At 40.5% G+C, this 24,558-nt stretch overlaps 1 pseudogene; it reads left to right on the top strand.

Annotated features, from left to right (window-relative positions):
• Positions 1-21,425: 21,425 nt before the first annotated feature.
• LOC119279255 lies at positions 21,426-22,016 on the top strand (annotated as a pseudogene).
• The last annotated feature ends 2,542 nt before the right edge of the window (positions 22,017-24,558 follow it).

Genomic DNA, 24,558 nt, shown 5'->3' with positions numbered 1-24,558 from the left:
TTAGGTTTTCGTGGTGCTCCTAGATGTTCTCGCGGTACGTGGATATATATAGGATGAAGAAGTAGGTCGGTGGAGCCACGAGGGGTCCACGAGGGTGGGGGGCGTGCCCACCCCCCTAGGCTACGTCGGGCACCCTCGTGGCCTCCTCGTCTGCTGCTTGACATCCACTCCAAGTCTCCTGGGTTGTGTTTGTTCCAAAAAGATCGCTCCCGAAGGTTTCATCCCGTTTGGACTCCGTTTGATATTCCTTTTCTTCGAGACACTGATATAGGGAAAAAAACAGCAATTCGGGTTGGGCCTTCGGTTAGTAGGTTAGTCCCAAAAATGATATAAAACTGTAAAGTAAATCCCATAAACATCCAAAGCGGGTAATATAATAGCATGGAACAATCAAAAAATATAGATACGTTGGAGACGTATCAAGCATCCCCAAGCTTAATTTCTGCTCGAACTCGAGTAGGTAAATGATAAAAACAGAATTTTTGATGTGGAATGCTACCTAGGATATTTCTCAATGTAGTTTTATTTATTGTGGCATGAATGTTCAGATCCAAATGATTCAAGACAAAAGTTCATATTGACATGAAAACAATAATACTTCAAGCATACTAATAAAGCAATCATGTCTTCTCAAAATAACATGGCTAAAGAAAGCTATCCCTACAAAATCATATAGTCTGGCTATGCTCTATCTTCATCACACAAAGTATTTAATCATGCAAAACCCCAATGACAAGCGAAGCAATTGTTTCATCCTTTAGTATTCTCAAACTTTTTCAACTTTCACGCAATACATGAGCGTGAGCCATGGACAAGAATAGAATGGTGGTTGTGGAGAAGACGAAAAAGGAGAAGATAGTCTCACATCAACTAGGCGTATCAACGGGCTATGGAGATGCCCATTAATAGATATCAATGTGAGTAAGTAGGGATTTCCATGCAACGGATGCACTAGAGCTAGAAGTGTATGAAAGCTCAACAAAAGAAACTAAGTGGGTGTGCATCCAACTTGCTTGCTCACGAAGACCTAGGGCATTTTGAAGAAGCCCATCATTGGAATATACAAGCCAAGTTCTATAATGAAAAATTCCCACTAGTATATGAAAGTGACAACATAGGAGACTCTCTATCATGAATATCATGGTGCTACTTTGAAGCACAAGTGTGGTAAAAGGATAGTAGCATTATCCCTTCTCTCTTTTTCTCTTTTTTTGTTTGGCCTTTCTCTCTTTTTTTATTTGGCCTTTCTCCTTCTTTTTTTATAAAGTCCGAAGTCTCATCCCGACTTGTGGGGGAATCATAGTCTCCATCATCCTTTCCTCACTTGGGACAATGGTCTAATAATGAAGATCATCACACTTTTATTTACTTACAACTCAAGATTACAACTCGATACTTAGAACAAAATATGACTATATGAATGCCTCCAGTGGTGTACCAGGATATGCAATGAATCAAGAGTGACATGTATGGAAGAATTATGAAGGTGGCTGATACGTCCATTTTGCATCATGCTTTTATATCAATATTTATTGCATTATGGGCTGTCATTACACTTTATATCTCAATATTTATGGCTATTCTCTCTTATTTTACAAGGTTTACCATGAAGAGGGGGAATGCCGGCAGCTGGAATTCTGGCTGGAAAAGGGGCAAACGTTGGAAGCCTATTCTGCACAACCCCAAAAGTCCTGAAACTCCACGAAACAACTTTTTGGATTTGTTAAGAATTTATGATCGAAAGAAATAGGCCAGGGGGCCCACACCCTATCCAGGAGACAGGGGGGCACGCCCCCCCTATAGGGCGCGCCCCTATCTCCTGGGCCCCCTGGTGGGCCTCCAGCGTCCATCTTCTGCTATATCATCACTTTTACCCTGGAAAAATTCGGGGGCAAGCTTACGGGATGAAACTCCGCCGCCACGAGGCGGAACCTTGGCGTAATCAATCTTGGGCTCCGGCGGAGCTGTTCTGCCGGGGACACTTCCCTCCAGGAGGGGGAAATCATCACCAACATCATCATCAACAATCCTCTCATCGGGAGGGGGTCAATCTCCATCAATATCTTCACCAGCACCATCTCCTCTCAAAACCCTAGTTCATCTCTTGTATCCAATCTTGTATCAAAACCGGAAATTGGTACCTATGGGTTGCTAGTAGTGTTGATTACTCCTTGTAGTTTATGCTAATTGGTTTACTTGGTGGAAGATCATATGTTTAGATCCTTTATGCATATTATTACTCCTCTGATTATGAACATGAATATGCTTTGTGAGTAGTTACGTTTGTTCCTGGGGACATGGGTGAAGTCTTGCTATTAGTAGTTATGTGAATTTGGTATTCGTTCGATATTTTGATGAGATGTATGTTGTCTTTCCTCTAGTGGTATCATGTGAACGTCGACTACATGACACTTCACCATTATTTCGGCCTAGAGGAAGGCATAGGGAAGTAATAAGTAGATGATGGGTTGCTAGAGTGACAGAAGCTTAAACCCTAGTTTATGTGTTGCTTCATTAGGGGTTGATATGGACCCATATGTCTAATGATGTGGTTAGGTTTACCTTAATACTCCTTTTTGTAGTTGCGGATGCTTGCAATAGGGGTTAATCATAATTGGGATGCTTGTCCAAGTTAGGGCAGTACCCAAGTGCCGGTTCACCCACATATCAAATTATCAAAGTACCGAACGCGAATCAATGAACATGATGAAAACTAGCTTGACGATAATTCCCAATGTGTCCTCAGGAGCTCTTTCCTCATTATTAGAATTTGTCCAGGCTTATCCTTTGCTACATAAAGGATTGGGCCACCTTGCTGCACTTTATTTACTTTATTTACTTTTTGCTCGTTACTATTTGTCCTATCACAAAACTATCTATCACCTACTATTTCAGTGCTTGCAGAGAAAACCTTACTGAAAACCGCTTATCATTTCCTTCTACTCCTCGTTGGGTTCGACACTCTTACTTATCGAAAGGACTTGATAGATTCCCTACACTTGTGGGTCATCAAGACTCTTTTTTGGCACCGTTGTCGGGGAGTGTAGCGCTTTTGGTGAGTGGAACTTGGTAAGGAAACATTTATTTAGTGTGCTGAATTTTTTTTACTTGTCACTATGGAAACTAATCCTTTGAGGGGCTTGTTTGGGGTATCTTCACCCCAACCAGAAGAGCAAAGAGATGCTCCTCAACCTACTGAACCTTATGAAAATATTCACTTTGAGATTCCTTCGGGTATGATAGAAAAACTGCTAGCTAATCCTTTTGTAGGAGACGGAACTTTGCATCCCGACTTACACCTTATCTTTGTGGATGAAGTTTGTGGATTATTTAAGCTTGCAGGTATCCTCGATGATGTTGTCAAAAGGAAGGTCTTCCCTTTATCTTTGAAGGGAGATGCAATGACATGGTATAGGCTATGTGATGATACGAGATTTTGGAATTATAAGCGACCGAAGTTGGAATTTCACCAGAAGTTCTACCCTATGCATCTTGTTCATCGTGATCGTAATTACATATATAATTTCTGGCCTCGCGAAGGAGAAAGCATCGCTCAATCTTGGGGGAGGCTTAAATCCATGTTATATTCATGCCCCAATCATGAACTCTCCCGGGAAATGATTATTCAGAATTTTTATGCTCGGCTTTCTCTTGATAATCGCAACCTGCTCGATACTTCCTGTGCTGGTTCCTATATGCTAAAGACTATTGATTTCAAATGGGACTTATTGGAAAGAATTAAATGCAACTCTGAAGATTGGTGTTCCGACGATGGTAAGGAGTCAGGTATGACACCTAAGTTCGATTGTGTTAAATCTTTTATGGATACCGATGCTTTCCGTGGATTTAGCTTTAAGTATGGACTTGACTCTGAGATAGTAGCTACTTTTTGAGAAACTTTTGCTACTCACGTTGATCTCCCTAAAGAGAAGTGGTTTAAATATAATACTCCTGTTGAAGTGAAAGTAGTTGCACCTATTACAGTCGAAGAAAAGACTATTACATATAGTGATCCTATTATTCCTACTGCTTATGTCGAAAAACCTCCTTTTCTTGTTAGGATAAAAGATCATGTTAAAGCTTCGACTGTTGTTCGTAAGAGTAATACTAGGACTTATACACCTCCTTAGCAAATTAATGTTGAACCTGGTATTGCTATGATTAAAGATCTCTTGGATGAAGACTTAGATGGGCATGTTATCTCTTTCGTGGGTGAAACTGCTAATATTGCTGGACCCGATACTAAGACCCATAGACCTGTTGTAGGCACGCCTGTTATTTCTGTTAAAATAGGAGATCATTATTATCATGGCTTATGTGATATGGGTCCTAGTGCTAATGCGATACCTTATGATCTTTATAAAGAAATTATGCACGATATTGCACATGTTGAATTAGAAGACATTGATGTTACTATTAAGCTTGCTAATAGGGACAACATAAAACCTATTGGGATTGTTAGAGATGTTGAAGTCTTGTGTGGAAAGATTAAATACCCTGCTGATTTCCTTGTTCTTGCTTCCCCACAAGATAATTTTTGTCCCATTATTTTTGGTAAACCTTTCTTGAATACTGCTAGTGCTAAGATTAATTGTGAAAAGAATATTGTCACTGTTGGCATAGATGGTATGTCTCATGAGTTTAATTTCGCTAAGTTTAGTAGAGAACCTCGTGAAAGGGAACCACCTAGTAAGGATGAAATTATTGGTCTTTCTTCCATTGCTGTTCCCCCAACTGATCTGTTAGAACAATATTTGTTAGACCATGAAAATGATATGTTTATGAAGGAAAGGGAAGAAATAGATGAATTGTTCCTTAAACAAGAACCTATGCTAAAACATAACCTTCCCGTTAAAATTCTTGGGGATCCCCCTCCACCCAAGGGTGATCCCGTGTTCGAACTCAAACCCTTACCTAATAATCTCAAGTATGCTTATCTTGATGAAAAAGAAATATATCCTATTATTATTAGTGCTAACCTTTCAGAGAAAGAAGAAGAAAGATTATTGAAAACTCTGAAGAAGCACCGAGTTGCTATTGGATATACTCTGGATGACCTTAAGGGCATTAGTCCCTCATTATGTCAACACAAAATTTCAGTGGAGAAAGATGCCAAACTAGTTAGAGATCCTAAAAGACAATTAAACCCCAAAATGAAGGAAGTGGTAAGAAAGGAGATTCTAAAACTCCTTGAGGCAGGTATTATTTATCCCGTTGCTGATAGTGAATGGGTAAGCCCTGTCCATTGTGTCCCTAAAAAGGGAGGTATTACCGTTGTTCCTAATGATAAAGATGAATTGATCCCGCAAAGAATTATTACAGGCTATAGGATGATAATTGATTTTCATAAGTTAAATAAAGCTACTAAGAAAGATCATTACCCTTTACCTTTTATTGATCAAATGCTAGAAAGGCTATCCAAACACACACATTTTTGCTTTCTAGATGGTTATTCTAGCTTCTCTCACATACCTGTGTCCGCGCAGGATCAATCTAAAACTACTTTTACTTGCCCTTTTGGTACTTTTGCTTATAGACGTATGCCTTTTGGTTTATGTAATGCACCTGCTACCTTTCAAAGATGCATGATGGCTATATTTTCTGATTTTTGTGAAAAGATTTGTGAGGTATTCATGGATGACTTCTCCATCTATGGATCCTATTTTGATGATTGTTTGAGCAATCTTGATCGAGTTTTGCAGAGATGCGAAGACACTAGTCTCGTCCTGAATTGGGAAAAGTGTCACTTTATGGTTCATGAAGGCATTGTCTTGGGGCACAAGATCTCTGAGATAGGTATTGAAGTTGATAAAGCCAAAGTTGATGCTATTGAAAAAATGCCATGCCCCAAGGGATAAAAGGTATAAGAAGTTTTCTTGGTCATGCCGGCTTTTATAGGAGGTTCATTAAGGACTTTTCTAAAATCTCTAGGCCTCTGACTAATTTATTGCAAAAAGATATTCCTTTTGTCTCTGATGATGATTGTGTAGAAGCATTTGAAACACTTAAGAAAGCTTTGATCACTGCACCTATTGTTCATCCACCTGATTGGAATTTACCTTTTGAAATTATGTGCGATGCAAGTGACTATGCTGTAGGTGCAGTTTTAGGGAAAAGAGTCGATAAGAAATTGAATGTTATCCAGTATGCTAGTAAGACTCTTGATACTGCCCAGAGAAATTATGCTACTACTGAAAAAGAGTTCTTAGCAGTCGTGTTTGCATGTGATAAGTTTAGACCTTATATTGTTCATTCCAAAGTTACTATTCACACTGATCATGCTGCTATTAAATATCTCATGGAAAAGAAAGATGTTAAGCCTAGACTCATTAGATGGGTTCTCTTGCTCCAAGAATTTGACTTGCATATTATTGATAGAAAGGGAGCTGAGAACCCCGTTGCAGACAACTTGTCTAGGTTAGAGAATGTTCTTGATGACCCACTGCCTATTAATGATAGTTTTCCTGATGAACAATTAGCGGTTGTCAATGCTTCTCATACTGCTCCTTGGTATGCTGATTATGCTAATTACATTGTTGCTAAATATATACCGCCTAGTTTCACATACCAGCAAAAGAAAAAGTTCTTTTATGATTTAAGACATTACTTCTGTGATGATCCACACCTTTATAAAGAAGGAGTAGATGGTATTATTAGACGATGTGTGCCTGAGCATGAACAGGAACAAATCCTACGCAAGTGTTACTCTGAATCTTATGGAGGACACCACGCGGGAGATAGAACTGCACATAAGGTACTACAATCTGGTTTTTATTGGCCTACTCTCTTCAAAGATGCTCGTAAGTTTGTCTTATCTTGTGATGAATATCAAAGAATAGGTAACATTAGTAGACGTCAAGAAATGCCTATGAATTATTCTCTTGTTATTGAACCGTTTGATGTTTGGGGCTTTAATTATATGGGACCTTTTCCTACCTCAAATGGTTATACACATATTTTAGTTGTTGTTGATTACGTTACTAAGTGGGTAGAAGCTATTCCAACTAGTAGTGCTGATCATAACACTTCTATTAAAATGCTTAAAGAAGTTATTTTTCCGAGGTTTTGAGTCCCCATATATCTTATGACTGATGGTGGTTCACACTTTATTCATGGTGCTTTCCGTAAGATGCTTGCTAAGTATGATGTCAATCATAGAATCGCATCTCCTTATCACCCGCAGTCTTGTGGTCAAGTAGAGTTGAGCAATAGAGAGCTCAAATTAATTTTGCAAAAGACTGTGAATAGATCTAGAAAGAATTGGTCCAAAAAACTTGATGATGCATTATGGGCCTATAGAACTGCATACAAAAATCCTATGGGTATGTCTCCATATAAGATGGTTTATGGAAAAGCATGTCATTTACCTCTTGAACTTGAACATAAAGCATATTGGGCTATTAAAGAGCTCAATTATGAATTCAAACTTGCGGGTGAGAAGAGGTTGTTTGATATTAGCTCACTTGATGAATGGAGAACCCAAGCATATATGAGAATGCCAAGCTCTTCAAAGAAAAAGTCAAACGCTGGCATGACAAGAGGATACAAAAGCGTGAGTTTAACGTAGGAGATTATGTGTTATTATTCAACTCTCGTTTAAGATTTTTTGCAGGAAAACTTCTCTCAAAATGGGAAGGTCCCTACGTTATCGAGGAGGTCTATCGCTCCGGCGCTATAAAAATTAACAACTTTGAAGGCACAAATCCGAGGGTGGTTAATGGTCAAAGAATCAAGCATTATATTTCAGGTAATCCTATCAATGTTGAAACTAATATTATTGAAACCATAACCCCAGAGGAATACATAAGAGACACTTTCCAGAACATTCCAGACTCCGAAAAGGCATAGGTACGTGGTACAGTAAGTATACCGGCTCCAAAACAACTCTAATGGCAATTTTTATCAGTTTTGGATTATTTAAGAATTTTAGGAAGAAAGAAGTAGTCCGAAAGGGACACGAGGCTCTCACGAGAGAGGAGGCCGCGCCCCCTTGTCTCGTGGGCACCTCGTGTGCCTCCCGGACTCCGTTTTCTTGTATGTTACGTATTTTGGTCGGTAAAAATTCATTATATATACTCCCGAAGGTTTTGACCATCGTATCACGCAAATATCTTCTGTTTTCGTTGCGAGCTATTCCTGTTGCAGAATAAAGCAAGATGTCTTCTCAGGAATCAGTTGGGGAGAGCTGAGTGTCTCACCCAACGCCAGGTCCAGGAGCAAACGGCGATGCCTATCACTTTGGACCATCAACGGAGGATGAGATGGAGGCTGATTTGAAAAGGATAGATGCCATGGAGGAAGATCAAGAAGTTACCTCTCGTCCCTAAGCAGATTTCACTATAGGGGAACTACCTAGCCTGGCTGTCGCTACCTCGGTCATCCCTTCCAACTCTAGATTTCTTTCTTATGAAAATATGAAAAAGAGTTTCACGTGTTCTCCAGAAGCTATGCATGATCCTTGGGTAAAAGGAGCCTTGGCTGTTACGGACAAGCTCCGTAAAGAAATTTTGGACCTCAAACGACAAGTCAATAAGCTCGAGGAGGAGAACCGTATTCTGAAGGGCATCATCGCCAAGAAGATCACAACACCAACCATGAAGAAGGAGAAATAATTACATGGGTATGGGTACTCCCCTTGGCAACCGCCAAGCTTGGGGGAGGTGCCCCGGTATCGTATCACCATCACACTCTTATCTTTACCGCTTTATTTAGTTCGATCCTTTTAGTAGTATCTTGATCTAGTAGATTGAAGTTTTGATATCAAGTAGTTTTGAGTTTTGCATTGTGATCTCTTTATGTAAGCGAGTCTGTGTTCTATCTATAATAAAGATTAGTGTTGAGTCAAGGGCTTTGCTAGGTTGCTATGATCTTGAGAAAGTAGAAAGAACAAAAGAGTTCATATTGATCTTATGGATAGTGATAACTTCACACATAGAAAGTATGAGGCATAAAAATTGTTGAGAGTTGATGAACGTAGCCTTGGTCATCGTTGCAATTAATAGGAAGTGATAAGGAAAGAGGGGTTCACATATAGATATATTTCTTGGACATCTTTTATGATTGTGAAGCACTCATTAAGTATGACATGCTAAAAGAGTTGATGTGGGACAAGGAAGACAACATAATGGTTTATGTTTTCCGACATCTCAGTTAAAGTATATTGTCATTGACCTTCCAAACATGTTGAGCTTGCCTTTCCCCCTCTTGCTAGCCAAAATTATTTGCACCAAGTAGAGATACTACTTGTGCTTCCAAATATCCTCAAACCCAGTTTTGCCATGAGAGTCCAACATACCTACCTATGGATTGAGTAAGATCCTTCAAGTAAGTTGTCATCGGTGCAAGCAATAAAAATTGCTCTCTAAATATGTATGACTTATTAGTGCAGAGAAAATAAGCTTTGTATGAACTTGTTGTGGAAGTAATAAAAGCGACGGATTGCATAATAAAGGTCCACATACAAGGGGCAATATAAAGTGACGTTCTTTTGCATTAAGATTTCGTGCATCAACCCTAAACACGCATGACAACCTCTGCTTCCCTCTGCGAAGGGCCTATCTTTTATTTTATGTTTTTGCTTTATGCTTGAGTCAAGGTGATCCTCACCTTTCCACTTTTTCATTTTATCCTTTGGCAAGCTCCTCGTGTTTGAAAGATCATGATACATATATCCAATTGGATGTAAGTTGGCATAGGCTATTATTGTTGACATCACCTAAAGGTGAATAAGTTGGGCGGCAACACAATAAGCCCCTATCTTTCTCAGTGTCCGGCTGAAACTCTATAACCACAAGTATTGCATGAGTGTTACAAATTATGGAAGACTATGAGATAGTTGAGTATGTGAGCTTGTTGAAAAGCTCTATTATTGACTCTTTCTGATGTTACGATAAATTGCAATTGCTTCAATGACTGAGATTATAGTTTGTTAGTTCCCAATGAAGTTTATGAACCATACTTGACATTGTGAATTGCTTATTACTTGAGCATAAGAAATCATATGACAAAATCTATATATGTTGCTGTTATTAGAATGATCATGATGCCCCCATGTCCGTATTTTATTTTTATCGACACCTCTATCTCGAAACATGTGGACATATTTTTCGATTTCGGTTTTCACTTGAGGACAAGCGGGGTCTAAGCTTGGGGGAGTTGATACGTCCATTTTGCATCATGCTTTTATATCAATATTGATTGCATTATGGGCTGTCATTACACTTTATATCTCAATATTTATGGCTATTCTCTCTTATTTACAAGGTTTACCATGAAGAGGGGGAATGCCGACATCTGGAATTCTGGCTGGAAAAGGAGCAAACGTTGGAAACCTATTCTGCACAACCCCAAAAGTCCTGAAACTCCACGAAACAACTTTTTGGATCTATTAAGAATTTACGAGCGAAAGAAATAGGCCAGGGGGCCCACACCCTATCCAGGAGACAAGGGGGCGCCCCCCCCTATAGGGTGCGCCCCTATCTCCTGGGCCCCCTGGTGGGCCTCCGGCGTCAATCTTCTGCTATATCATCACTTTTACCCTGGAAAAATTCGGGGGCAAGCTTACGGGACGAAACTCTGCCGCCACGAGGGGGAACCTTGGCGGAACCAATCTAGGGCTCTGGCGGAGCTGTTCTGCCGGGGACACTTCCCTCCGGGAGGGGGAAATCATCACCAACGTCATCACCAACGATCCTCTCATCGGGAGGGGGTCAATCTCCATCAACATCTTCACCAGAACCATCTCCTCTCAAAACCCTAGTTCATCTCTTGTATCCAATCTTGTACCAAAACCACAAATTGGCACCTATGGGTTGCTAGTAGTGTTGATTACTCCTTGTAGTTGATGCTAATTGGTTTACTTGGTGGAAGATCATATGTTCAGATCCTTTATGCATATTATTACTCCTCTGATTATGAACATGAATATGCTTTGTGAGTAGTTACGTTTGTTCCTGGGGACATGGGTGAAGTCTTGCTATTAGTAGTTATGTGAATTTGGTATTCGTTCGATATTTTGATGAGATGTATGTTGTCTTTCCTCTAGTGGTGTCATGTGAACGTTGACTATATGACACTTCACCATTATTTGGGCCTAGAGGAAGGCATAGGGAAGTAATAAGTAGATGATGGGTTGCTAGAGTGACAGAAGCTTAAACCCTAGTTTATGCGTTGCTTCGTTAGGGGTTGATATGGACCCATATGTCTAATGTGTGGTTAGGTTTACCTTAATACTCCTTTTTTTAGTTGCGGATGCTTGCAATAGGGGTTAATCATACGTGGGATGCTTGTCCAAGTTAGGGCAGTACCCAAGTGCCGGTCCACCCACATATCAAATTATCAAAGTACCAAACGCGAAACATATGAACGTGATGAAAACTAGCTTGACGATAATTCCCAATGTGTCCTCGGGAGCTCTTTCCTCGTTATTAGAATTTGTCCAGGCTTATCCTTTTCTAAATAAAGGATTGGGCCACCTTGTTGCACTTTATTTACTTTATTTACTTTTGCTCGTTACTATTTGTCCTATCACAAAACTATCTATCACCCACTATTTCAGTGCTTGCAGAGAAAACCTTACTGAAAACTGCTTATCATTTCCTTCTGCTCCTCGTTGGGTTCGACACTCTTACTTATCGAAAGGACTACGATAGATCCCCTACACTTGTGGGTCATTAGTGGCTTTGCCACAAATACGATGTCAACTACATGATCATGCAAAAGCAATATGACAATGATGGAGCGTATCATAATAAACGAAATGGTGGAAAGTTGCATGGCAATATATCTCGGAATGGCTATGGAAATGCCATAATAGGTAGGTATGGTGGCTGTTTTGAGGAAGGTATATGGTGGGTGTATGGTACCGGCGAAAGTTGCTTGGCAAAGAGAGGCTAGCAATGGTGGAAGGGTGAGAGTGCGTATAATCCATGGACTCAACATTAGTCATAAAGAACTCATATACTTATTGCAAAAATCTACAAGTCATTGAAACAAAGTACTATGCGCATGCTCCTAGGGGGATAGATTGGTAGGAAAAGACCATCGCTCATCCCCGACCGCCACTCATAAGGAAGAAAATCAATAAATAAATTATGCTCCAACTTCATCACAAAGCGGTTCACCATACGTGCATGCTACGGAAATCACTAACTTCAACACAAGTATTCCTCAAATTCACAACTACTTAACTAGCATGAATCTAATATCACCATCCTCATATCTCAAAACAAGTATCAAGCATAAAATTGATCATGGCATCCAATTCACTTTCTATGATAGTTTTTATTATATCCAACTTGGATGCCCATCATTCTAGGACCAATTTCATAACCATAGAAAATACCATGCTGTTCTAAAAGACTCTCAAAATAATATAAGTGAAGCATGAGAGATCAACAATTTCTACAAAATTAAGCCACCGCTATGCTCTAAAGGATATAAGTGAAGCACTAGAGCAAAATTATCTAGCTCAAAAGATATAAGTGAAGCACATAGAGTATTCTAATAAATTATGAATCATGTTGTGTCTCTCCCAAAAGGTATTTACAGCAAGGATGATTGTGGTAAATAAAAAAGCAAAGACTCATATCATACAAGACGCTCCAAACCAAACACATATCATGTGGCGAATAAAAATATAGCTCCAAGTAAAGTTACCGATAGACGAAGACGAAAGAGGGGATCCTCGGAGCATCCCCAAGCTTAGGCTTTTCGTTGTCCTTGAATATTTTGGGGTGCCATGGGCATCCCCAAGCTTAGACTCTTGCCACTCCTTATTCCATAGTCCATCAAATCTTTACCCAAAACTTGAAAACTTCACAACACAAAACTCAACAGGAAATCTCATAAGCTCCGTTAGTGCAAGAAAGAAAAAACACCACATAAGGTACTGTAATGAACTCATTATTTATTTATATTGGTGTTAAACCTACTTTATTCCAACTTCTCTATGGTTCATACCCCCCGATACTAGCCATAGATGCATCAAAATAAGCAAACAACACACGAAAAAACAGAATCTGTCAAAAACAGAACAGTCTGTAGCAATCTGTAACTTTTGAATACTTCTAGAACTCTAAAATTCCTACCAAAATAGGAAGTCATGTGAAATTTGTGTATTGATCTACTTCAAAAATAATCAACTAAAAATCACGTTTCTGTGATTTATTAAAATTATTCTCGTGCGTGCAAAAGTTTCTATTTTCAGCAGAATCAAATTAACTATCACCGTTGGTTATCCTATAGGTTCTACTTGGCACAAGCACTAATTAAAACATAAAACCACATCTAAACAGAAGCTAGATGAATTATTTATTACTAAACAGAATAAAAAAGCAAGGAACAAAAATAAAATTGGGTTGCCTCCCAACAAGCGCTATCGTTTAACGCCCCTAGCTAGGCATAAAAGCGAGAATAAATCTATGTATTGCCATCTTTAATTTTTAATTTCTTAGCAGAGTCATGCTCATCCGGGAGTTTCCTTACGTTTCCCCTCATATTCGGAAATTTTTAGATCTAAAGAATCCAACCGTTTATTGCAAAGGGTAATCAACATATTCATGCGGTGAGGATGTCCGCTAATGCTCTTGAGGGGTTCAAGAGACTTTTGTAAAAAAAATTTTACTTCGCAAATCTTTTCGAAAACTTGTGTCTCTACCTGGATAGGATGTGTCCCCCCTTTTTGAGATAGTGTTCCCACTATTCCCTCTATGATTCCATGGGCAATATTGGTATCAATTTCGATAAAATTACCTTTGGCAACACAATCCAAGAGTCTTCTATGGTACATATCTAGTCCAACATAAAAATTGCAAAGTAAAATCCTGAAATTCACCTCTACAGTGCAGTTAGAATAAGATTCTATCATCCTATACCAAGCATCTTTTAAGTTTTCTCCTTGTCTTTGCTTTAAGTGAGGAACTTCAAACTCGGGAGACAAAGGAGTGGATAAAGGACTAGCCATAACAACAAAATAAACAAACTAACACACAAGCACACAAGAGGCAAGCGAAAAAGAGAGGCGAACGGAAAAGAGAGGGTGAATAAAACGGCAAGGGTGAAGTGGGGGAGAGGAAACCGAGAGGTAAATGGAAAATAATGTAATGCGAGGGAGATGAGTTTGTGATGGGTACTTGGTATGTCTTGACTTGAGCGAAGACCTCCCCGGCAACGGCGGCAGAAAACCTTCTTGCTACCTCTTGAGCACTGCATTGGTTTTCCCTAGAAGAGGAAAGGGTGATGCAGCAAAGTGGCGTAAGTATATTTCCCTCAGTTTTTGAGAACCAAGGTATCAATCCAGTAGGAGGCTCCTCAAAAGTCCCTCGTACCTACACAAACAAACAAGAACCTCGCAACCAATGCGATAAAGGGGTTGTCAATCCCTTCACGGTAACTTGTGAAAGTGAGATCTGATAGAGATAATAAGATAAGATAAATATTTTTGGTATTTTTATGTTATAGATTGGAAAGTAGAGATTGCAAAATAAAGATAGATTGGAAACTTATATGATAAAAGATAGACCCGGGGGCCATAGGTTTCACTAGTGGCTTCTCTCACGATAGTATAAGTATTACGGTGGGTGAACAAATTACTGTCGAGTAATTGATAGGAAAGTGCATAGTTATGAGATTATCTAGGCATGATCATGTATATAGGCATCACGTCCGCGACAAGTAGATCAAAACGATTCTGCATCTACTACTATTACTCCACACATCGAGCGCTATCCAGCATGCATCTAGAGTATTAAGTTCATAAGAACAGAGTAACACATTAGGCAAGATGACATGATGTAGAGGGATAAACTCAAACAATATGATATAAACCCCATCTTTTTATCTTCGATGGCAACAATACAATACGTGCCTTGCTGCCCCTGCTGTCACTGGGAAAGGACACCGCAAGATTGAACCCAAATTAAGCTAAGCACTTCTCCCATTGCAAGAAAGATCAATCTAGTAGGACAAACCAAAATGATAATTCGAAGAGACTTGCAAAGATAACAAATCACACATAAAAGAATTCAGAGGAGATTCAAGTATTTTTCATAGATAAACTTGATCATAAACCCACAATTCATCGGAGCTCGACAAACACACCGCAAAAAGAGTTACATCAAATAGATATCCAAGAAGATCGAGGAGAACTTTGTATTGAGATTCAAAAAGAGAGAAGAAGCTATCTAGCTAATAACTATGGACCCGAAGGTCTGTGGTAAACTACTCACAACTCATCGGAGAGGCTATGGTGTTGATGTAGAAGCCCTCCGTGGTCGATTCCCCCTCCGGTGGAGCGCCGACGAAGGCCCAAGATGGGATCTCGCGGATACAGAAGGTTGTGGCGGTGAAATTAGGTTTTCTTGGTGCTCCTGGATGTTCTCGGGGTACGTGGATATATATAGGAGGAAGAAGTAGGTCGGTGGAGCCACGAGGGGCCCACGAAGGTGGGAGGCGCGTCCACCCCCCCTAGGGCGCGCCGGGCACCCTCGTGGCCTCCTCGTCTGCTGCTTGACGTCCACTCCAAGTCTCCTGGGTTGCGTTTGTTCCAAAAAGATCGCTCCTGAAGGTTTCATCCCGTTTGGACCCCGTTTGATATTTCTTTTCTTCGAAACACTGAAATAGGCAAAAAAATAGCAATTCGGGTTGGGCCTCCGGTTAGTAGGTTAGTTCCAAAAATGATATAAAAGTGTAAAGTAAAGCGCATAAACATACAAAACGGGTAATATAATAGCATGGAACAATAAAAAATTATAGATGCGTTGGAGACGTATCACTATGTCAAGATGAACTCGTTGGCTCCGGGTAGGAAATATCGGTGGGGCCGAGTAGGGAATTAGGGTTTTGACATAATTGGATGGAGAAAGTGGCTGAGGGTTTTGGTGCAATATCACTAACACTTTGAGCAAGTAGATCATTAAGCAACACCTCATCCCTTTTTAATAGTATTGGCTTTTCTATGGACTCAATATGATCTTGAATCACTTAAATAAAAATGTAGAGTCTTGAGTTTTTGCCAACCATTTTCCTTAGCGTTTTGAGGTGTCCACATCTCTATGTCATGTCATTTTATACATTGAACATCTTGAAATATTTATCTTGAATGGACAGTTCAATGAGATATAAGTTCTTACGAATTACCAAAACTAACCAGGGATTAGTGGCACTTTCAGGGACCCTTGAGCTGCTGCTGGGGATTTGGGAGCGGCGGATCTCGTGCTCTGGCTCCGGTGCCTCTCCACGCCTCAGCTGAGTCGTCGGCTGCAACGATGGATGCTATGCCGGTGCTCACGCACATGGGTCCAGTCATGCATGCACTGATCAAGCTGCTCCATTTAAATTTTGGTCACCACCGCAAGGAGGTGTGGATCTACGTCAACTGCCCTCCCGTGTTGCTCCACCGCCCATGCCCCACATCTCCCTCTCCATCGGAGCAATCGTCCATGGTCGTCCTCTCATGCCTCCCTACCACCCATTATTGCTCGTGGAGGTGCTTTCACCGGTGGCAACTAGATCTGCTAGGTGTTCGCTTGGGAACTTGGGGCTGCTTGGTTTGATCAAGGTCACTATTTAAGTCTTGGTCTGGAGCAGGTATTATACACATATACTTAAATCTGTTTATGTATCTTTTGAACAATGTTCAGGACATCGCTTATCGCAAGCATTTCAGTTGGCTGGGGATTAGAGATTAATCGGAAATCAATCAATTGATCAATTTTATCAGTAGATTTTGCTTGCAATTCCAAGGTTCCAAGCACTAATAAGGTAAAAATGAAAACAACCATTAGTGTGCTCTACGCCTTTAAATAGGACAACACTGCATCAACACATAATTACCTATTACATGTCAAACAATGTGCCAATGACAAATAAAATAAGACAACACTACAACTCATGTCCTATCGAACGGGGGATGAAGTGTGATGTGCAGGCGGTTATTGAAAGGAAGGCCCCATATTGGGGTTCCTGACAACATGAGCCTGCCTAATTAATCGCTAGATTCCCGATTAATCGCTTGCCAGGTGATAACATTCTTAGGGATCATCTACCGATAAGCGGTATATTCTAAGAGGCAACCCACCGATGAAAAATCACCCAATAGACCGCTGAATTGGACGATATTTTGAACATTGCTTTTGAAGCTATATTTTTTAATTTAATTTTTCATCTTAATAAAATGCAAAAATCTAGAATGTTTTCCATCATTGAAAGAATTGGCATCCCTATTTTTACAGGGAATTTTTTCTAAATTTATCATGTGCATTTTTATTATATGTAGCATGGCATTTTCTAGGTCTTTTTGTAATGCCCCATGGCAAGCTTTTGGGAAATTTTATCACATATTCATGGTATTTTTTTGGAATTGTTTCTTGTACATCTCACATGGCAGTTATATATATTCAGACTAAAGAGTATATATTATTTAATATTACTAACATGGCACTTTTATTATAAAGAGAATGCCAATTTTATTATTAAGAGCATGGCTTTACTATTACTAGTAACATGGCATTTTTTTATAATCAAGAGGATGACAGTTTTATGATTAAGACGGTGGCAGTTTTATATTAATAACATGATATTTTTATTATTAGGGGGATGGCCATTTTCTTATTAATAGGATGACAATTTTATTATTGCGAGCATGGCAGTTCCATTATTGTTGGCACTTATTTATATTATCAAGTGGGTGGTAGTTTTACTCTGAAGAGGATGTCAATTTAATTTTATTATTTTGTAATTTCTTATTATCATAGTAAATTACAAATTAGAGAAATTCCAGCTTTATAAAGTAGCATGGAAATTTTCATATTATCAGAGCATGGCATTTATAATTGTTTATTCTCTATTTTTAATAAGAAAATGTGTATTATTTTGTTCATGGCATTTTTTATCTAGAGAATGGCAGGTTAAAGTTTAGCATGACAGTTTTATTTTTCAAGATCACATGACCTTCTTCTTTTTTTGATAATGCTCCCTCTAAATTTATAATTTAGAGGAAAGACATTACGAGACAGTAGCATAGCATTTTTTTTATAATTCATAGCATGGAATTTCAAATTTTAGTTTTCCTCCCTTTTATATAAAAAAAATAAATTTTTTCGTGGCATTTTAGATATAAAACCACTTAATTGGGCCTTTTGGCCAATCGGGGGTTCCCCTGGCCTGCCCTGCAGCGAACGATCAAAAAAGAGAAGAAGAAATAAGATAAAAGGAAATAAAAGGAAAAGAAAAAAACCAGAGGAAAATGAAACCAGAAAACCAGAACAAAACCGGACAAAACATTAAAAAACGGAAGCAAAAAACCACAGAAGAAAAATGAAAAAACCCCGGCTGGAAACAGCGAAGGAAGAGGCTGAGAACGATGAACACACTAATCCCGTACGTTCGCCGGCCCAGACAGATGTTTCACGCTAACGAGCATCAAATAGGATCTGCCCGTAGTCAGCGCTTTAAGCGTACATTCAACTGGCCCATGACCCAGTATTGCGCCACCTCGCCTGACCACTTCGGCCGCTACTTTTTTGTTTCCTTTCTTTCTCTAAAAAAACTAGTTTTTTTTCGATTTTTTCTTCACTGATTGGACAAAATTGCTGGTTTAAATTTTAAAAAAATCATAAAATTTCAAATGTTTATTGATTTGGAAAAATAATTGATTTTTTTAAAAAAGGTCATCAGCTAACAATAAGTACATTGATTTTGAAAATAAGCTAATCAAATTTGATAAAAGTTCATCAATTTGGAAAAGAGTTCAGAAATTTGAAAAGGGTTCATCGATTTTGAAAATATGTTCACTGAATTTAAAAAATCATCAAATTTGAAAAAAATCATCGAATTTAAAAAAGTTCATCAATTTTTTTAAGAAAATCATAGATTTTCAAAAAAAATCATCAAACTTGAAAAAAAATCAATCAATGAAAAAAGTTTATCAGAACTGTAAAACAATTCATCGGTTTTGAAAAAGATGCTCACGAATATGGAAAAAGGTTCAAGAATTTGAATAAAAGTTCATGGATTTGGAAAAAAATCCATACATATAAAAGAAGTTCATAGATTTTAAAAGAATCTGAGCATGTAAGATAAAATAAAAAGGAAAAGGCAAGAAAAAAGATGATATAAAAACTGAATAAAAACGTTCAGAAAAAACCCACGAACTAACAAAGAAATAAAAGGAAAGAAAAAGCAAGTGTAACACGGCTGCTGGGATAGCCAAGTGGTTAGCATGTTTCCCTTCCAACGACAGGTAGCAATTTCGATTCTTGTTGCTTTGCAGCAGTTGTCATCTAGGTCGAGAGCCACGTAAGCACCCATCGTCTTGTGGGCATTATCATTTAGTGCCACACGGGTGGGTGCTCCTCATCCGAACGGACACACGACGCTCGCCCGAACGTGTGGGCGAAACTGCTCTTCGCCCCCACGACGCTCCCACGGTGATAGATGACAACTACAGTTATGCATATGTGGCAACTAGTTAATCATACACGACAAGTATGATTGACCATACACGGCAACTAAGGTAATTAGGCATGGCAATTATAGTTAATTACACATGGCTACCAAAGTTAATTACACACGGGTTCGCACTCATGTGATGGAGGTAAGCAATAGTCACACAGGGTCGGGTGGGCCGTCGTAGGTGCGCCCGAACGTGTGGGCAGTTTTAATGTTCTCCCACACAGGATCCTGTGGGTTGTCTCCTGTGTATGACCGGACGAGTCATGTGGTCGGGTATCCATTGTGCCACACGAGTGGTGAATATCGGCGTCCCACTCTTGATAAAAAATTTTATCCTGATTTTCAGTTTAGCTTTTCGAACACTTTTTTTAAAACAACAAGTCCCACTCTTGACAAAAGATTTTATCCCGATTTTCAATTTAGCTTTTGGAACACTTTTTTAAAACAACAAGTCCCACTTTTGGAGCACGCTAACATTTTGGCTCAACAATTTTTAAGGAAAATTACACCTGAAATGTATCCTTGGGTAGTTCGATGTTAGTTGAATTGAATTTTGGTTTGATTACACCCTTAAATAGAGAGTGGCTAGTAAATCAAGCCCTTATGTGATTTTTTTAGTCGATGTGGCATAGATTTAGGTCCTCCTCCAACCCTCCTTAAAGATGTGCGAGAATTATCGAGAATGTTTTACCCAGAAAAGGAAGGATCATTTCATGTCGGTATGTAATGTATCATCTTATTTTTCTTAGAACTACACTTAAATGCAAAAGAAAGGGCACAAATCAGAAGTAACAAGATGACATATGCCAATTAGAGAATATTTTAGCAAATTTCAACACCATTCATATATTACATAGGTTTATACTAGAAACATACATAGAAATTACATTAAGAGGAGAATATATGCAGCCATATGTATGGACCATGAATGTATGACTTTAGACAAATAAAAAAAGACAAGTGCAATATGGTCAGTGATCAGGGGAAAGATGGAACTTATAACAAGGTATGGGGTCATCCCATCGAGGCTTAGATTTTCAAAGTGAAAACTCTTAAAAGAATATTGGCTGCAAATATAAATATTGACAAATGAGAAAAGTCAACCAGTAAAAGCTAGAGATCAGTAGTACAGTAGATGGTTTACCATGTCACTAAATAGAACCTGAATCATTCGGTCTTTTGTGGTCGCACATCCATATATTTTACATAAATACAGATGTCGCAACAGCTGGTATGAAAGCAAATAGGTAGAGAAAACACACTAAGAAGAAAAGTCTAGCCGCGCAGATGCCCGGGTCACCCCGCTAGTATTAATAATATTATAATAGGTAGATAGATGGATGTCTGTGATATTGAAATTTGATGAAGTACTTTAAATTGCAACAAATTTTTTTTAAGTGCCCAAAGATTTTATAGTTTTTACCATCTCATTGTGATCACGATTTTAATTAGTAATGGGCCGTAGCATAGGCAAAAGAACAGCTACGAGCCGTGAACACTTACAGTAGCAGAGGCATTCACGTCGTACAGCAGCATACAGGAGAAAAACATGATTGAAACATACTTAGAGATGAAACCAGTTCTTAGATTGAAATCGGGACGGGGTGAAAGAAAAGTGACAGATACATACAAAAAAAATCAGGCACATGAGGCACAAGGGCTCCCAATAATAAGTGATATAAATGGTAGTGTATGTAAAGTTGTAAACACTCATTTAATGTTGAAGATACGGCGTATAATCCGGAGATCTTCGGCGATTCGCTTCGTATGAAGTATGATTGCATATATCAAAGTTTGAGATATACGCTCCTGCGACCTAGGTATGAATTTATGGAGCATCACTCAAATGATTCAATATGTAATTATTTTTCTTTTATTTATGGTATGATACACCGCTCGTTAAGATTGAACTAATAAGAAGAGACGAAGGGGGCAAACCGAGGATGAGACATTGAGCCTAGACAGAATACGCCACTACCATGGCCGTGGGCACATCCTCTTCGATGCTCGGCAGCGCTCTCCTCCTCGTCCTCGTCCTCCCCTCGGCAATTGATGTTCACGGCGGATGAAGCTTCAGCGCCGCGCCACGTTCCCCGCTGGACAACCTCTGCAACAGCCTCGGCAGCCACTAGGTCACGCTCTGCGTGTCTGCGCTCTGCATCGACCCCTCCTGCCACTCTGCGTGCGGCTTGCCGGAGCTCGCGGTGCTCGCCACCAGGCTGACGGTGGCCAACGCCACGGTAGCCAACGCCATGGTAGCCAAGGCCAGCATCGAGTCTGCGCTCGCCCACACCAAGGACCCCAAGGCCAAGAAGGTCATGCGATCGTGCCTGCAGCTCTACGTCGGCGCCGTCCCGCGGCTGCAATGGGCGGCCCGGTCGGTTGCTGCAGGGCGCTATAGCGGCGTTTCGGAGGTGCTAGAGGTGGCCTATAGGCACGTCTCGATAGAGTGCACCCGTTTGGCCGGCGAGGTGGCGCTTCCCAAGGAGAACAGCGAGTTCTTCATGATGGCCTACGTCGTGCAGGCTGTCGTCGATTGGGTGAAGCATAGTATCTGTCAGTGAATTCATTCATGAATTGAACCCGTTCCCCCTCCCTAATAATTTTAGGACGCCGATAACACCCACACATGTGGCATATTATAGATCTGCCCACACACCTTATGTGGCATAATCATAAGGCAGCCCACACGAGCTGTGTGCGGGCGAACACTACAACTGCCCACACGTGTGCTAGAAGGAGCCACACGAGCTGTGTGTGGGCGAACACTACAACTACCCACACGTGTGCTAGGAGGAGCCACGGACCGAACAAATTCGTCGCTCCCAAAAGGTATCGATCGAACGATACGTTTGGCAAGAGAAAACCCAGCCCGAACGTCGGTGCGATGAGCGTTCCCACGCGAACGACCAGCAGCTCACACGACCTTCCAGTGGACCAGCCCAATGCCTCCACCGGAATAGCCTAATGTCATCAGGGAACCAACCCAAAAAACGCCGTTGCCCCTTGAAGAAATATTAAAAAAAGGAATTATTCCTCAAAAAAAAAAAAGGAATTGCAAATGATGTGTGCTCCTGCCTCTCCAAGAGAATATAAAAAAGCAAAAAACTCTAAAAATGCACTGAACCAAAAAAAAACACAGATTGGCCATGGCAAAATGAATACAGATTTGCCATGGCAAAATGAATACAGATTTGCCATATGAAAATAGCATGCTTTTATATAAGAAAATATGTGAAATAACATAAAAACTGATCAAAAAGTTGCCATGGCAAATGAATACACAGATTTCGTATGGTATTTATATAAAAAATCCATTTTTTGTGTAATAAAATTGCCGTGTATGTGAAAAAAGCACAAAAAACTGATCAAAAGTTGCCATTGCAAATTCCTATTCAAAATTTCTTGATTCAAAATTATTTTTACATGAAAAATTCAATTCGACATGGCAACTAAAAGTAAGTTGCCATGGTCCAAAAAGAAAAGTAATTTTTGCCATGTTGCAAACGAAAAGAAAATGGACGAAAATTTAGTTTAATCCTAATTTGGTTGAAATAGAAATTTAATTTTTTCATGGTCAAATACTAAAATTGCCGCTATGATCGATAAAGTAAATTTTCCGGTATCGGTAAAGAAAATTTGCTGTGATCGATGTTGTGGTTCTAAGACTGAGAGTAGAAAGGGAGGTAGGTATGGAGAGACAAGATCTCAGCTATGGTGAAGGTGTACACACGGGATTTACGAGTTCAGGCCCTTCTTGGAGGAAGTAATAGCCCCACGTCTCGGTGCCCAGAGGTGGTCGATTGGATTATATGCATGTGATGTTACAGGGGGGTGCGAACCCTTGTGCCAGAGGAGGGGGTGGCTTATATAGAGTACGCCTGGACCCTCACCGTCCTCCATTACAAGGGGCTTAATGTACATAAAGTAGGGGCGTTACTGATAACGTCAGCCTTAAGTGCTATTAATGACCTTAAAGACTACGGAGTGAACGCCTGCCTGTTGCAATGCTGAGTGACTCCTGATCTTCGGTAGCTCGAGTGATTCCTTGAATGGTCGAGTGACAATAGGTAGGGGGACACCCGAGTGATATGACTGGTCGAGTGGATTGCACTCGGCATCTTTGACTGGGGGTCCCTTGTTGCCTCTTGGACTTCTTATCTTCTAGGGCAGTGATCTTAGGTAGGGCGTATGGGTCAGGCCCATGACCCTATCCCAGGTCAGTATCCTCATCAGTAGCCCCCGAATGGATTAAGGTTCGAGTGGAAAATAGGTTGAAGTTGAACTTGTTCCGAGCTTTGCACCTCGCAAGCATTTTCCGCAAGATGAAAAAATCACGTCAGTACTTCAGCGTCGATTCAGTCGCCTTGATCCATTCAGAAAGTTGTCGACTGAACTTATAGCACCATCTGCCGAGTGCTGTCTTGGAGTGTAGAATCCTTGGCACGATTGCCTGCAATGTATCCCAGATTTCACGGGATACAAAATTTCGGGGAAGCGCGCGAGACGGGGAGCGCCGAAGTAGGCGGAGCGGATAAACAGTGGTGCCTCGATTTCTGTGCCGCCTTTTTCGCCACGTACGCTGTGCGCGACTGTTGTGGGATTTGACAGGATCGCCTGGTCCCACGCGTCAGCCACTCGGAAGCAGCCCTTTATAAGGCGACGGGGCCGAGGCATCTGCACTATGCACCTCTGTTTCTCTTTCTTCTTCCCCTGCTTCTCCACCGCATCCAGCTCTTCTGCTCCCGACGCTGCTGCTCCACCGCCATGGTGAAGGACAAGACGGCGGCGCTGGAGCATGCCAAGAAGGCGACGGGGGCGGCGAAAGGAAAGAAACAGAACCGTGGGTCGTCATCACGCGCGAGGCTGCTGCCAGGCTGGATCCAGGGCGATTGGATCCGGTCTTCGCTCCGGCAAGAAGATCTGGACGAGCTGGCGGAGTCCGGGCTGATTGCTAAGGGTGTGACAAGGCTGCCTGAGGGGGAGATGTAGCCACAGCCTCGACCGGGTGAGTGTGTATTGCTTGCCACTCACGTTGACTCGGGTTTTTCGCTCCCTCCGCACCCCTTCTTCCGGGGCTTCCTGAACTTCTTCGGTGCTCAACTC

This window comes from Triticum dicoccoides, chromosome 3B (assembly GCF_002162155.2).
Source record: "Triticum dicoccoides isolate Atlit2015 ecotype Zavitan chromosome 3B, WEW_v2.0, whole genome shotgun sequence".
NCBI classification, from domain to species: domain Eukaryota; kingdom Viridiplantae; phylum Streptophyta; class Magnoliopsida; order Poales; family Poaceae; genus Triticum; species Triticum dicoccoides.
This window is presented reverse-complemented; position numbering and strand designations above follow the sequence as displayed.